A 16363-nucleotide genomic window follows, 5' to 3' on the forward strand; every position below is an offset into this window, starting at 1 on the left:
GATGTTTTTGACTTTCAAGATTCTATTCTGCATACTCTTTACATTAACCCAGATTCTACCCTGACTCATTACTTTTGCTCCATTTTCCATTCTAGAAAATAAATAATTTGACCAAAATGATAAATGTAGGCTCATAAATGAAACATTTACAGCTACATATTGCATTTAGATTTGACACTTAGCCAGAGTTCTCTTCTAATTTATACTATCATCAACCTATTAACTTATTTGTACTCTTATCAACTTATTTCTGATTGAAAGCATTGCAATGTTGTATTTTTGTAGTTGGACTGTCTTCAATTATGAAGGGCAGGTTTATTTAATGGTGTTTTTTAGAAAGTACAACTGGCTGGATTCACACAAACTATTACATTGTAACCACAGAATATATAAATCATAAAGAAAGCATATGGCTTGATAAAGTAATTTTATTAATAGCATTAATAATAATAAAATAATATTGACAAAATCACCATCAGGGAATTTCAATTGGTAACTTTACTTGGAACAAGTAGTGATGTACATTTTAGTGATACAATGTCTGCCTATCCCAGGTTCTTGGGAAGGATTTGATAGGTAGATAAAAATGCCAAATCCAGTCTGAACATCTGGCTGACTCTGCAATGAAACATAATAATATTGTTATGTTAATCTCATTGTTAACTCATGAGTCTGTAAAAAAACAGCTTCAAGTGGATAGGTAGATAAAAATGCCAAATCCAATCTAAACACCTGACTGACTGCAATCAGTGAAAGCATTAGCTGCAGTTCAGCTAATCTTGTCAGGGAAGTTTAAGAGAATAGAAATCTTGTAAAGGCCACAGTAAGAAGGAAAATTATACAATCAACCAAAGAGTTTTAAAAGTCCTGGGAGTTGGAGTTAAGCAGGAGTTAAACTCGACAAGGCTCAGAAAGAAAAAAATGACAAAAATAAAATATTCGGTAGTATTGTTTTCCTTGAGATAAAAATTTTATCCTGAATAGTCACGATAAAGCAACAATACCTTAAACACAGTTATTTAAATAAGCTGCATACGTAGAGAAGGTACCATTATTACAGGGAAGTGGGTGACATATATAGATACATTTAATAAATTATTATTTGAGATTTAATCTTCAATTCGATTCACAGTCTGAAACTGGAAAAAAATTAGCAGTTCAAGTCCTAACCAAAGACCTAAGAGGTGTTAAGGTAACATAGGAGAATATAGGCAGTTCTGAGTAAGATGGTTTTTTGCAAAGTCAGAATATTCAGGTCCGATAAGTTCAAAATTTCCATGTATCTAGGCAGCCCTCTAGGTATTGCTCCAAGGGCTCCTATTACCATTGGTTTTTGACTCCACAATCACTCAATTTCAATTTGCAGATTGCGGTATTTCGTTATTTTTTCCTAGTTGTTTCTTTTTAATTTGTGTATCATCTGGTATTGCAATATCAACGAACCATTTTTCTTTTCCACAATAGCGATGCCAGGTGTGTTGTGGGCCAGATATCTGTCTGTCTGGATTAGAAAGTCCCACAAGATCTTGACCTGTTCATTTTCAAGAACTTGGTCATTTTGGTGTTCCCAGTAATTTTTGCTGCAATTCAAACCCAAACTTCTAGCAAAGCTTCCATATATGATTTTGGCAACTTGATCATGACATTGTAGATAATCAGTTTCTGAGATTTTGCTGCAGCCACTGGTAAGGTGATCCACTGTTTCATCTTTCTCGTTGCTGTTGTTACTGACATGTTGAATTTTTGCTTTCATGGAATTGGTCTATAGGGTTTGTTCTTGGGCAGCCAAAATTAAGCCTTCGGTTTCTTTCTTCAGCTGATCTCAACCATCTTTTTATCTACCATTCCTTCAATGTCCTTAAGGTACTGACTGTGCATATGCTTCTTTTTCCAGTTAGAAACTCGATGTTCAATTGTTTCCTTTTGTTACTCTGTTTTCAATCTCACTGCATCATCATCATCATCGTCGTCATCATTATTATTGATCATCGCACAGTCAGCCAGATGTTCATACTGGGTTTAGCAATTTTGTCTACCTATCGAGTCTTTACCAAAGACCTGGGATAGGCAGATATTATTGCAGGATGGAAACTGTTCCAAGTAAAGCTGCCTTCTGCAATTGACTGGTGGTGAATTTGTCAATGTCAATGATGTTCAAGTGGTGCTCCAGTTGTTCTGGGATTGTGCCCAAGGTGCTTATTACTATAGGTACTACTCTTGCTTGCCTTTACCACAGTCATTCTATTTCTATTTGTAGGTTTTTGTATTTTGTTATCTTCTCCAATTCTTTCTCTTCTCTTCTGCTGTCTCCAGACTCTGCCACATCCACTATCCAGACTTTTTTGTCATTATTATTGTTGTTGTTGTTGCTGTTGTTGTTGTTGTTGATGATGCAGAAATCTGGATAGCCACTCTTTGCTGTTATATTGCAGTTGTCTGAATTTTCGCAGATCAGATATGGTTATTCACAGGAGAAAGATAACCTATTTTTTTAAACTGAACTCAAGGACAGTCAGTTACATTTCATTTATTTATGATTATTTACACAAAATTATTTGCCTAAAGTGTGTGCAATTAACTTATTTGCAGTCTATGTTTGTGCAGAATTTCAGCCAGTGTAGATGTACAATATTTATTTCTGCCCCTTTTCCCACCCCAAGAAGATTAAAACAGATCCAGAATCAAATTAAGATCTATAGTTCTGAAATTTGACCACACAATCCTTTCAAAAATTGGCTTTTGTTCTCCTCCCTGGCCCATTTTGCTAAGAGGGATTGCCATTGATTGCATTTTCACCTTTTGTAAATGCATACAAAGATACATTTGTTTAATATTATAGCACAAGTGAGTCTTCCTAAAGTGTAAATCAAGGACACAGGTGCTCCTCCTGAAACATAATAGAAATATTACCACAGGTAGTTTGTGATGAATCATCATGGAAGGCAGATTTGAAATTTATTTACGAGAGTAAATCTTAACGATGACACAATGCAGAAGAATCTTTCTATGCCACTGGCACTATCCCTGTCACTGCCAGCATTCAGTCCGGTAAATAAGTTCCAAGCCTTCTGCCTCTCGTGATGATTTACAGCATGTTATCACTGTGAATCAGAAAGAATGATAACTCCCTTGATTTACTCTTCTAGAAACATATAGCTGATCACTTCTGCTGCTACTTCAGTTATGTTTCACTGCGTATAGAAGTATCAATGAGTGGGGAAATCTTTCTCTTCCATTAAGCCAGGGGTCTTCAAACTTGACAGCTTTAAGACTTGTGGACTTCAACTCAAAGAATTCCTCCTCCAGTCATATTAGCTCAGGAATTCTGGGAGTTGAAGTCCACAAGTCTTAAACTTGCCAAGTTTGAAGACCTTTGCATTAAGCCATCTCATCACAGGAGAAAGCACTAGCAATGCTTCCATCCTATGGTGAGAAGCAGCCAGCTACTGCTCTGATTGTCAGCTGTTCCCATAGCAGTTGGTACCAAGAATAGCTCACCAAGCAGACAACCTTGGTCAGAAAAAGGATCACAGAAATAGAATAGTCACTAGTGTCCAAAATTACAAAACAAGAAAAAAAGAAAAAAAAGCTTTACTTAGAAACATTAAGCAATGTTACAGCTCAACAAAGTGCTTGAAATTCGATTGAGATTGACAAAGTGAAGAAGAGAAAGTGAATTGTGCAGGTATCCTTGACTAACAATCAAAATTGAGCCCAGAATTTTAATCATACATTGTTGTGGTCACACCTCAAGTCATGTGACTGTCTTTATGAAGTGAACAACATGTTATAAGTACGAATCCAGTTTATCGAATGGATGTCTTTTTGCTGGAAAATGACAAAAAAAAATCACAATGCTGCAAGAATTGTAAATGCTGTGCAGGAGCTATCACAAATACACAGCAGCTTAAAACAAGGTTGACTGCATTTCAAAACCTCTGTTCTGCCTTAGCAATGAAAACAGGATACGGTTCTGCCTGCACTGAGATCCCAATGGAAGAAAGAGACAGGGTGGGGAAATAGTTCCTTTGGTGCCAGTTGCAGACAACCACAGATCTCCTGCACTCAGAAGACAGCACTCCTAAAGCCATGGAAAGGGGCTAATGTACCCAGTGAGGGCAGAAGGCATTTGAGACACATGTGCAGTGGTCTATCAGAAGCAGAATGGGACAACTCACCATGGCTGACTAGCCGTGGGACAATTCAACTATTTAATTTAATTATTTAAAATCATTTTAATTTTTGTTGTTCACATTTCATTTTCTCCCTTCGTTGACATCCTTTCTTTAATGATTCTATCCCACTGTTTCTTCAATATTAGTGTAACTCTTGTCCTGTGGCATGTTGGCCGTGGTGAGTTGTAGTAGACCAGGGTTCCCCAAACTTGGCAACTTTAAGACTTGAGGACTTCAACACCCAGAATTCTCCAGCCAGCTATGCTTGGAGATCTCTGTACTAGACCCTATCAGAAAACCACTGAACCTTCCCCCTTGGCTTTGGTGCTGCAATGCCTAAAATGCAGGAGGTTTAGGCAGCAGCTCCTTGAGACCTGGTAGCCAGCACCCCTGTGGTAGAGCTGTTTTGACCTTACAATGGAGGTGTGGGCTGTTCTACTACTTTTGCCTTTTTCTCTTCAACTACTCTATATGGGAAAATGGGTCTTCTGAATCCTAGAAATCTCCATCTTTCTTCCTTCTTTCCTCCTCTTCTGCTGTTATTGTCATTTGGCAAGGCCAAGGAATAGTGAATTTTCCTGTTGCCAAAATGTGAACATCCCTAACAATCCCTGATGATCAACCAGACCAGAGGGGTCAGCCCACAGTAGCTTAGTGTCATAGCAAGCCCTGTTTCTCAACTTACGTTAGGATGATTCACTGCTCCATACATCTGGTTCAATTGAAACTAAAAGCACCATTTCTGATGTAAAGCAAAAGATGAGTAGGAGCTGCCTCTGTGGTGAGCTGAGGGATCTGTGTGTGCATAGGTTCAACAAACGGTCAGTGAACATGCAGATGAATCTTGTTTGCAGTGTACAGTTAGTGATAGAGGTTGCTTATATGTCTATTGCTAAGGAGAGGCTTTCAACAGCTTCTTTCTGTTGCAAGCAAAGAAAAAACCGCATTGCACAAGCCACTTTGAGGAACTAGATTCTCAGTTTCAGCTGTGCAATCTTTTACTCATACCATAACCACTGATCTTATTATGGGAAGATAATGTGCATGCCTTCATTTTTAGCTATTGAAATATAAAATAGGCAATTATCATCTAGGAACCTCACAAGATGTAACATGGGTAGGCATATATTTCCTTTTATGTGTCTATTCTGTTCTCTTATAAGAAAGGATGGTGATGTAACTTCTGTAGGAACACAGAAGCAGAACAACTGCATTCTATGCTGTCCCTTCTCTCACTCAGTTATCCAAACACTTTTCTTTGTAGTCATCCTCGGGTATCAGAGCAAGACCTACACTGCCCATATCAGGGAAAGAGACATTAATTTATAAGAAAGATCAAGGGCCCTCTTCCAAATATTGATTTCATGCTACATTTATATCACACTTTTCTGCCAGCTCAATCTCCCCCCGCCCTCTGTTTTATTATTTTGTTAATATTTTTATTAATTATTTTATTCAATGTATATGGCTGCCCATCGTAACAAGATGACCCTGGACAACTAACAATTATTAAAAACAACAAATCAACATCAAAACAAACACAGAGCTGGCAGCCAAGATAAACAACCAGCAACTCTTAGTACAATGAGCTCTAGCTGAGATTCTGACCCTCATGTCTGGGAACATAGCCATGTTTCTAAGTCCTGATGAAAGTCCAACATGATTGGGAGCCAATCTAATCTCCAGGGCACAATATTCTACAGGGCAGGCACTATGAAAGAAAAGGCTCTTTTTCTGGGTACTGCCAGATAGGATATTTTAATCAAGGGTTGTCCAACCTTGGCAACTTTAAGACTTGTGGGTTTCAACTTCCAGATTTCCCCAGAACTGGAGAATTCTGGGCATTGAAGTCCACAGCTCATAAAGTAACAAAACTTGAACCACCCTGTTTTAATCAATGAGACCCACAGCATGTCTCTTTTGCTGGAGCTAATGGGCTGGTAGCAGTGATGGTATTCAGCAGGTTCTGACCAGTTCTGGAGAACCGGTAGCAGAAATTTTGAGTAGTTTGGAGAACCAGCAAATACTACCCCTGACTGGAGATTTTACAGTAACTTTCCCCTGCCACGCCCACCAAGCCACGCCCACAGAACCGGTAGTAAAAAAAAATTGAATCCCACTACTGGCTGGTAGCCACCATTAGGGAGACGTGGCCTTGCAAATAACTCCCCGCCCGACCCCATATTATGCAAGGTTATTATTATTTATAGTAATCATTAACGCCTTGAACCAGAAGCACCCTGGCAACCATTGCAACTTGCAGAACAGAGATATAACACACACTGATGGAGAAACACATGTAACTGAATCAGCTACAGCTTCTGGAAGAACTACAAGCTTGTGACCACATTGTATTCATCCACCATCAACCTGTAGTCTTGCTAGATATGTGAAATAGAAGAGACAACATTTTGCCCTTGGAAATAATAATTCTCCTTTGCAGAATTTGGGTTAAAAATGAGTTGATATTTCTGATACAATTAATAAAACTAAGACTTTACAAATACTGTACAGCTTCCTCCAATACAGGAAAGACTTTGCAAATACTGTACAGTTTCCTCCCCCAATACACTCCTCCAATACACTCCAATCAAATCTAAGAGGAGCCATGGACATTTGAACCAGGGCCAGCTAATGTCTTCATCATAAGCAAACAAAAAGGACTGAATAGGATGGGAGTCTCACTAGCATCCTCCTATCTTATGTTTATCCAGGCATGCACTTTTCAAAAGCATAAATTGGAATCCAGCAGAGAAGTTTCTATCCTTATTTCCTGCTGTGGCAAGCAATCTTCCTGGAAGTTTTGTGAATTACATTTGATAATTATTCATAGCCAGCAGTTTCCTGCCTGTCATTATCTCTTTCCAGTTTCCACATTGGAATACTTTCAGCTAAGTTTCACCCCCTTCCCCAAACTGAAGCATCGGGGCAAATGGAGTTTACCTCCAGAGCGAGGCTGCTAATTCCCATGCATGGTGCACTATCATTCCTGATGCAGCAGTTCATTCCTGTCATCGCTTAGCGCTGAAATGGAAAACAGAAAACTAAGCCAGTCACTTGTACAAATAAGGTCTTGGCTCCCAATCAGCAGCAGTTCCACAAAAGAAAAGAAACTGAACTGCCAGGGCATAGGATCGTTTGTGTAACTAAAGGAGGCAGTGACCTTGGGAAGGAAAACAAAGAACAAGACCAAGAAGGTAAGTGAACGCCCAAAAGTGCCAAAGAAAGTTACGCTTTTCAAAAAAAAAAAAAAAGCCATCCCAATGAAAAAAATGGCAGGGACCCCCATCCAGAGTTTGCCATACAAGCTGAGAAACAAACTCCCCGCCCTTCACTACTCAGAGCTTAACAACAGATAGTCCTCGATTTGCAACAGTTCATTTCGTGTTCGTTCAAAGTAACAATGGCGCTGGGGGAAAAAAGACTTATGACCATTGTTTTCACACTTATGACCGTTGCACCATCCTCATGGTCACATGACTTACATTCAGATGCTTGAGGAGTGGTTCGTATTTTTGATGGTTGCAATGTCCTGGGGTCATGCGATCAACTTTTGTGACCTTCGGACAAGCAAAGTCAATGGGAAAGTTGAATTCACTTAACAACCATTTTACTAATTTAACAACTGCAGTGACTCATTTGACAAAGATGACAAGTCATAAAATGGGGCAAAACTTACTTAACACTGTCAGCTTTGGAAGCCGTATTGAGATTCGATGCTCCCAAGCTGACACCGTTGGGTCTGTGAAAGTGGGAGGGAGGAATTCATGTGAGTATATCTAGTTAGACAAAATAAAAATTCTTTTGTTTGGTTCATATGGTCTAGCAATCCCTTTCCTCTTCAGTGGATCAAAATACCAACATCATTTATGAAAATCTGGGAATCAAATCAGAAAGAAATTCTGGCTGTTTGGACAGGGAACTTGGATACATTTTACTGACTTCAAAACACCCGTGAATGAGAACATTTGGCCCTATTTATCTATATATCACCCTTAAAGACAATCACAGATTTTTCCAGGCAGGAATTCTTGTGACAGTGGCTCAATCCAAAAAAATTCTTGAAGCAAGCACAGAAGTCAACTTCAATCGGTTTATTATATGTCTGCATACGGAGAGACCGAAGCACACACCACCTTTTCTGCAAGGAGCTTAACCTAGTGGATGTGACCTTACAAATCACCCTGTGAGGTGAGCTACATTATTTGACTTTGGGGTTCTACCCTAGTAGCTCAATATAACTTAGGACCTGTCAGTTTTTTATGGGCCAATGGATAAAACATTTGCTTCAGAGGGTTCCATGTTCACAAATTAATTATAGGGGAATATCAACAATCAGAATACACTCATTTATTAGAGCCTTTCATTTTCATCTTTTTCTCCCCTGATCTAATGGGTACTGTCATGCCCCTGTCGGAATCTGATTCTAAGGGGGAGGCCGAGCAGCTGACAGGGAGTGGGAGTGTGGCTCCGTTGGCTATGGAAGAAACTGGGGAAGGGCACAGTCCAGCTGGGCAGAAAAGGGGAGAGGTAGAGCAAGGCAGAGGAAATTCAGAGGATGATCCAGGCCCACCTCCTCTTCATCCTAGGGTATGCAGGGAGGAACAGAGAAGGGAGCAAGATGAGTTTCATGGCTTACGGGGAGGAAAGGGTCCTGATTCCCTTCATTAGCTGCAGCTGGAAACAGAGTGTTTAAAAAGGGAGTTTATGCACAGCAACTTGTTGGAAACAAATCATGTATTATCTTGTTTTGTTGAGGCTTATCTGGGTTCCTGGTGTCTTCCCAACTGTGTGTGTTTTCTTGGCCTTTGAAGTCTGCAATTCCTTATCCTGCCCTGTCCAGTTAATTGCTGCAGCATGGTTTGTGTGGATTTTTATTTACAGTTTATATGTACTTTGTTTTTGGACTGAATTTCCTCCACTTAAAGACTGTTCTTGGGAGAGTTTTTTTCTCCAGCTGAAGGTAACTGGACATTGGGGGCAAAGTTGAAGGTATTAAAGGAACTTTTCTTACTTATGTGACTGTGTTGCCTTTGTGTCACACCTGGGTCATCACAGGTACTTTCTCACAGGTAGCACTGGGTTGCAATGTTTATTTTCTCAGATTCTAGATGCCCACATAAACTGAGGCTGGAAGCTTACAATGTGCTTTGTAGCACATCAACCTCCAATAAAACTGTAAGAATTATTATTATTATTACATCAGGTCTGGGCAATCTTCAGACTACATGAAATTAGCTCTTCATTTTCTACTCTTGCTTTCCAAAGTATGGAATGCTGCTGGGGTTTATGAGTTATCAAGGTTGGGTGATACCACGGGGGGGGGGGGGGATATCCCATCTTTTAAAGGGCAGTTTTCCCACCTGTGGTCCCCCCTTGGCACTCAAGTCTCACCTGTGGCTCCTTGCGGCTACTTGCATGCAACAGTGGCCACAACCTCGCCAATGGCTTCATCAAGTCAGCTAAACCTGGTAAAGATAATCAATGGGGTTTTAATCCTTGGTGTGATAGGGAGTTGTCTACCCCACCATACAAAGACAGACTTCAGCAGATTGAGGAGATGAGATCCTTGGATCAGTGGTGGGATTCACATTTTTTTACTACCGGTTCTGTGGGTATGGCTTGGTGGGTGTGGCAGGGGAAGGATACTGTAAAATCTCCAGTCAGAGGTGGTATTTGCCGGTTCTCCGAACTACTCAAAATTTCCGCTACCTGTTCTCCAGAACTGGTCAGAACCTGCTGTTACCACCTCTGCCTTGGATGGTACAGTGGTTAAGAAGGCAGTCTCTGCAAGCACAAAAAGACATAGAAGATGTCTTGGTCATCCACTGTGCTTAGTCATATCTCTAGTCATCTTGACTATTTTCTACTAGAGGATCCAGATGGGCCATGGGAAGAAAAAGTGAAGCTGACAGTGTGCAAATCTCACTCAAGTCCAAGTCATGACAATAGTCTAGGCACTATCAGGTACTGTTGAGGTATTCCTTGACAATGATAGAGGAGCAATTAAATCATGTTGCCAAATGTCAGTAAGTCAATGATACAATTTAGTATTGCTTTGATGAAAGTAATATTTCTAAAAATAAATATAGATGGTTTCTTTAAGATTTAGCATACTCAAGAGAAACTTCAATCATCCCCTAAACATTTTTCTCACTTCAAATCCCAGTGCCCATTTACATGGTGTCTCTGTTTAATAAGTTACTATCCTATTAATTAGGTATCATCCTGTTGAAAGAATTATCCTTCTGGGTTCAATTCCAAGTGGGGAAAAAGACAGTGGAAACATGGAGGCTGCTTGGGAAGATGGTTTAATAGTGGACAGGGCCACATGGCTTGGAGCTCCAAAGCAATGATCACATGCTTCAAGATGAAGGAAAAGATCAAGAAGGCCTGATATGCTAAGAGTGCCTGGGTTTTATAACCTTTGTTGGGATTTGAATTGGAGCTTGTATTATGATTGGTTGTCAGACTCCCATGGGGCCATGCAGGGGCAACTCTGTAGGCTGTCCTGAGTTCCAGGCTTGGTTGAGCCTTGCTGGATGATGATGAACTGAAATGGCTCTTGGAGATCTTTGTTATGTAAAGTATTCTGGCCCAGGCCTTAATGGCCCACCCTTTAACAAAGGTGGAGGTGAGCTTCTGCTTCTGAGGTGTTTCTGCTCTTGAGTTTCTATTCTTTTTAGGGGAAATATTCTGCCTTTTTAATATTTCCTAGGATATTTCAATTTTCTAGGAGAGGGGCGGGTGCTAACTTCCTACAATCCTATCCATTGCAGTCATTTACTCCAAAATAATTTTGGTTGCTCATTCTTATAAATAGATGATATTGATAGATAGACTTCTTTTGGAGTAGCATAAGCTTTACAGATATACAGGTGAAACTTGAAAAATTAGAATATCATGCAAACGTTCATTTATTTCAGTAATGCAACTTAAAAGGTGAAACTAATATATGAGATAGACTCATTACATGCAAAGCAAGATAGTTCAAGCCATGATTTGTCATAATTGAGATTATGGCTTACAGATCATGAAAACCCCAAATTCACAATCTCAGAAAATTAGAATATTACATGCAATCAATACAACAAGGATTGTACATAGAACAATATCGGACCTCTGAAAAGTATAAGCATGCATATGTACTCAGTACTTGGTTTGAGCCCCTTTTGCAACAATTACTGCCTCAATGCGGCGTGGCATGGAAGCTATCAGCCTGTGGCACTGCTGAGTTGTTATGGAAGATCAGGATGCTTCAATAGCCACCTTCAGCTCTTCTGCATTGTTTGGTCTCATGTCTCTCATCTTTCTCTTGGCAATGCCCCCTAGATTCTCTATGGGGTTCAGGTCAGGCAAGTTTGCTGGCCAATCAAGCACAGTAATCCCATGGTCATTGAACCAGGTTTTGGTGCTTTTGGCAGTGTAGGCAGGTGCCAAGTCCTGCTGGAAAATGAAGTCAGCATCCCCATAAAGCTCGTCTGCGGAAGGAAGCATGAAGTGCTCCAAAATCTCCTGGTAGATGGCTGTGTTGACCCTGGACTTAATGAAGCACAGTGGACCAACACCAGCAGATGACATGGCTCCCCATATCAACAGACTGTGGAAACTACCCACTGGATTTCAAGCATCTTGCAGTGTGTGCCTCTCCATTCTTCTTCCAGACTCCGGGTCCTTGGTTGCCAAATGAGATGCAAAAGTTGCTCTCATCAGAAAAGAGGACTTTGGACCAACAGACCAGGTCTGTTTTTCTTTAGCCCAGGTAAGATGCTTCTGACGTTGTTTCTTGTTCAGGAGCAGCTTGACAAGAGGAATATGACATTTGAAGCCCATGTCCAGGATTCGTCTGTGAGTGGTGGCTCTTGATGTACTGACTCCAGCCTCAGTCCACTCCTTGTGAAAGTTCCCAACACTTTTGAATGGTTCCTGACAATCCTCTCCAGGCTGCAGTCATCCCTGCTGCTTGTGCACCTTTTTCTTCTACACTTTTTCCTTCCACATAATTTTTTATTAATGTGCTTTGATACAGCACTTTGGGAACATCCAATTTCTTTTGCAATTACCTTTTGAGGCTCTCCCTCCTTATGGAGGGTATCTGTTGTGGCTCCGGGCTTGGATTCAGCTCCTGTGGCTGATATGAGTTCAAGTGAGTATAAAAGGACACAGCTGGGCTGGTAAAATTTGCCAGGAACAAAGTGACTTATTGCATGAAGACTATAAGCAGAAGCTCTGAGGCTTGAGATTTTTTGCCAGGACTGGTTTGGCAGAGCAAAGATTGTTGCTGTGGATTGTAATTTATGACAGCCGTTATCTTGTGAGACTTCTTTCTGTTTGATTTACTTTTGAAACGGCTGCTTTCTGTTTTGCTCGCTTGAATTTTGAAGGGGAGTCATAACAGTATCAATGATGGTTTTCTGTACAACTGTCAGGTCAGCAGTCTTTCCCATGATTGTGATTCCTACTGAACCAGACTGAGAGACCATTTAAAGGCTCAGGAACCTTTTGCAGGTGTTATGGCTTAATTAGCTGATTAGAGTGGGACACTTTGAGCCTAGAATATTGAACCTTTTCACAATATTCTAATTTTCTGAGATTGTGGATTTGGGGTTTTCATGATCTGTAAGCCATAATCATCACAATTATGACACATCACGGCTTGAACTATCTTGCTTTGCATGTAATGAGTCTATCTCATATATTAGGTTCACCTTTTAAGTTGCATTACTGAACTAAATGAACTTTTGCACGATATTCTAATTTTTTGAGTTTCACCTGTATTTTGTCAAAACTGGTATATTTCTGGTAAATCAAAAACCAGCATTATATATTATAAGAAGAGAGTTAGATTAGAAGGTGGAAGAAAGGAAAACCCATATGTCTGATTTCAACATGAGGCCATATTAACCATAAATCAACATATGAATATTATAAAATTCATTGTATTTGAAATAAAATATAAATAAATGCAATAGCCTTACTTTGTAGTTTATTGCCATTTAGAACAACATATTAGACAGCTAAGTTTTTCTTTATTTGTATATGGCACATTTTGTTCTGTTACAAAATAAATATATTTTAAAGTTCTGGTCTTAAGTGCCAGTCTGACTTTATTTTGGCTCTGAAGTTCAGCAGTGATGGGGCCTGGTTAACAGGGAAGGGATGGGAGGCACCCAGGGAATTCAAGGACTGTAGATTAGACGAGAGATATAAACCACATCCCAGAGGAAGATGATGTCAAACTACTTCCCAACTGTTGTCAGATGACTGCATGGAGGAGTACATGTCATCATCAGACAATGAGGTGATACGACTTGAGGGCATTGTTATCTTATTTACAATGAATCAAATAAAACTAAAACATCTTCTAGACTCTAGAAGATAGAAAAAGCTGTTCTGCCAGCCCAATTATTATCACCAGCAGTAGAAATCCATTACCAATAATAATCATATTTGCTCTCTTCATAAACAGATTCTGGCCAGCGAGGACTGTTTTTACATTTGTGATCAACATGCAAATTGGTGGGAATTGTTTTATCATAAATCTAAAGATTTCTTTAATAATTAAAATAACCTATTAACCTTTTGAGAACTTCACCTTAAGACAGCAATCCAGGGAGCAGCTTTTGTTCTTTCTTCTCTTGATTACTGTACAATAATTGTTTGAAGATCTTTACATAATACATTTTATTTCTGAACCCTAGAGAGAAATCACTAAACATATCAAGGCTTGTGTGTCATTTCCCATAAATGGCTTTTCAAAGCAAGCCTCCAGGGTCAGTAAGTTTCCACTGAAAGATCACAGAGGAATTCCAGAATTTAACAGCCTTTTCTTATGCTAATAATTTGAGGCTGGTTCTTGCTGGCATGTACTTCTCCCTAAGGCACACATTAAATTGCACTTCTTCTACAGGGAGCCAGAACATTCATAAAAAGACTTTCTGCATGGAATAACTATTTCACTGAATAAATACTGTAAGGTAACAATAGATAAAATTGCCATCAATCATATATGTATTTCCTAAGACAAATTTCAGAAACCTATCCTGAGCATTGTGGGACACTGCGAAAACTACTTACTTCATGGATCTTAAGCAAATTCAGTAAATAAACCACTATTGCTATTTCTGATTGTCCCCATATAACTTTTAGTAACTGTAAGTCCATAGCAGCCTGTTTGGAGTATTTTAGATATCCACCAGTTAAACTGATAAAAAGCCAGCCATCAGAGGATATATGCAGATTCAATTCTGTTGGTGCACTGGAGCTTTTGTAAAGCTCTTGTAAAGCTCTGATAATTATCTCATAAAGTTATGTCAGTATGTGATGCTTTTTGCTTCTTGTTTGCTACAGGTTAGCCTGCATTACGGGCAGTATATTAATACTGTGTTCTGTTCCAGATGTAAGTTCATTTTATTATTTCCTGTTCTTATTCAAAGTAGGAAAACGTAGAAGCTGTTCTCCATTTAGTCATTCTGTTTACTTTTTGCTCAGAAAAGAACTAAGAGTCTTAGAAACTTATGCAAAACACCTAGGAAGATTTTAAAAGAGAACTCAGCCTCTGTTGACAGCAGAACTGATACAATCCTTATATTTAACAAGTATAACATTATAACTAAACTATTACAATCAAAGTATCGTTGTTGATAAGCAATGTTCTATAATAAGCAACATTTTATAGCAACAGTTAGACATAAAAGAGTATTATAAATCAAAGGATCAACTTTTGCAACGAAGCCCTACACCATCTCTTCATTTCCTCCAGCATCGATGTTTTTATCTTAAATCCAGAATTAAAAACCCAATAATGAAATCTTGGAATATTTTTCAAACAAATCATATGCTGTATTCTGCAGGCTTAAACCTTTCAAGATTAATGAGCTTATTATCATCAATATAATGGGATGAACCCTCTGCAATGGGTTCCTTTTCCTAACCTACACATTGCCAGTTATATACAACATCATTTTCCTGTAACATTTTGCAGCTGTTCAGAATACAAGTGAATGGTCACAAATGGAATGCTATAAACCAGAGCATGCAAAGCAGATATTTTCATCCTCTTGGACATTCTGTCTTCAACCTTGAGATCAAAGTAAGACGTAAAACAACAGCAGAATGAGAAATCAATTTAAAGGGCACACAGGAACATAAGCAGACTTATTATTTATTGGTATTCAGAGGCATGTGGCCTCTAAATGTGGGGGTAATATGCACTATCCATCACAATTTGTAATTGTTGTTAGAAATATGCTTTATGAATTTGTCCAATTCCCTTCTAAATCTGCTTAAATTAATTATCATGCATATTATGGTAAATTCCACACTTTAACTATCTGTAAGGGAAAGACTTTCTTTTATGCCTTGAATCTGAATCTTCCATCATTTAACTTTATGGGATGAATTTAGATTCTAATATGGAAAGAGGAGGATGGAAACATCTATCTCTCAGTCCTCCTGTTATTGTTTTTTCCTCTAAACCAGATAGCCAAAAATATGGTAACTTTATTTTTAGAAGTCTTTGGGCACCATGATAATTTTGGTTCCCATTTCTTCCTTGATCTCCTTGATGTGGAAAAAACCCTGATTTATACATGCCATTCAGAAGTTAATCAATCCACGGATGTGTATGGAGGTGTTATAATATTGATCATATTTATCACCTTTCCAGAAATCCTTGAATTAGATTTTTGTGGTGGTCACACATTGTGGAATATTTCTTTCTGGTAATTTACCACTCTCTGTCAAAATAAACACTACCAGTACAAGTTGAGCGAAGTTAAATTTGCTGCAACTTTAGATCAGCATATATTTAAGACAATTATATAAATTGCATTTAAAGAAACTGTAGACTTTAAAAGTTGTGTTAGATGCATATAACAGAGAAAGTGATATAAAAATATGTGCGTAAGGATAGCTAAACAAAAATGTATGTAAATTGAGCAATAACAATCCTGGTTTCTTTGGTCTTAGGAGGAAAGTAATAGTATACAAGTAATATTTTTTCTCAATTAAAATGTTGACATTATCTAGTTTGTAGAGGTATAAACATATATTAATTTTGTCTGTTTTAAAATCTACTTGTGTTTAGTTTAAACACAAGAGTAGTGGCATGAGGGACAGTTCAACTCCCCTTGTTCAGCAATTTTTCCTCACTAAATGGCTCCTATCTACTTCCCCTTTTCATTGTG

General features: G+C 38.8%; 1 long non-coding RNA gene across 1 annotated transcript in view; it reads right to left on the reverse strand.

Annotated features, from left to right (window-relative positions):
* Window positions 1-575: 575 nt before the first annotated feature.
* The window catches only part of LOC148132819 (uncharacterized), a 45906-nt gene continuing 30118 nt past the window's right edge, over window positions 576-16363 (reverse strand). The window contains exon 3 of the long non-coding RNA XR_015749538.1: window positions 576-618. This is a non-coding gene — a long non-coding RNA (uncharacterized LOC148132819). The remainder of the gene's footprint in view (window positions 619-16363) is intronic.

This window comes from Notechis scutatus, chromosome 1 (genome assembly GCF_049901735.1).
Source record: "Notechis scutatus isolate UNSWTSFEM ecotype Mainland chromosome 1, rNotScu1.2, whole genome shotgun sequence".
NCBI classification, from domain to species: domain Eukaryota; kingdom Metazoa; phylum Chordata; class Lepidosauria; order Squamata; family Elapidae; genus Notechis; species Notechis scutatus.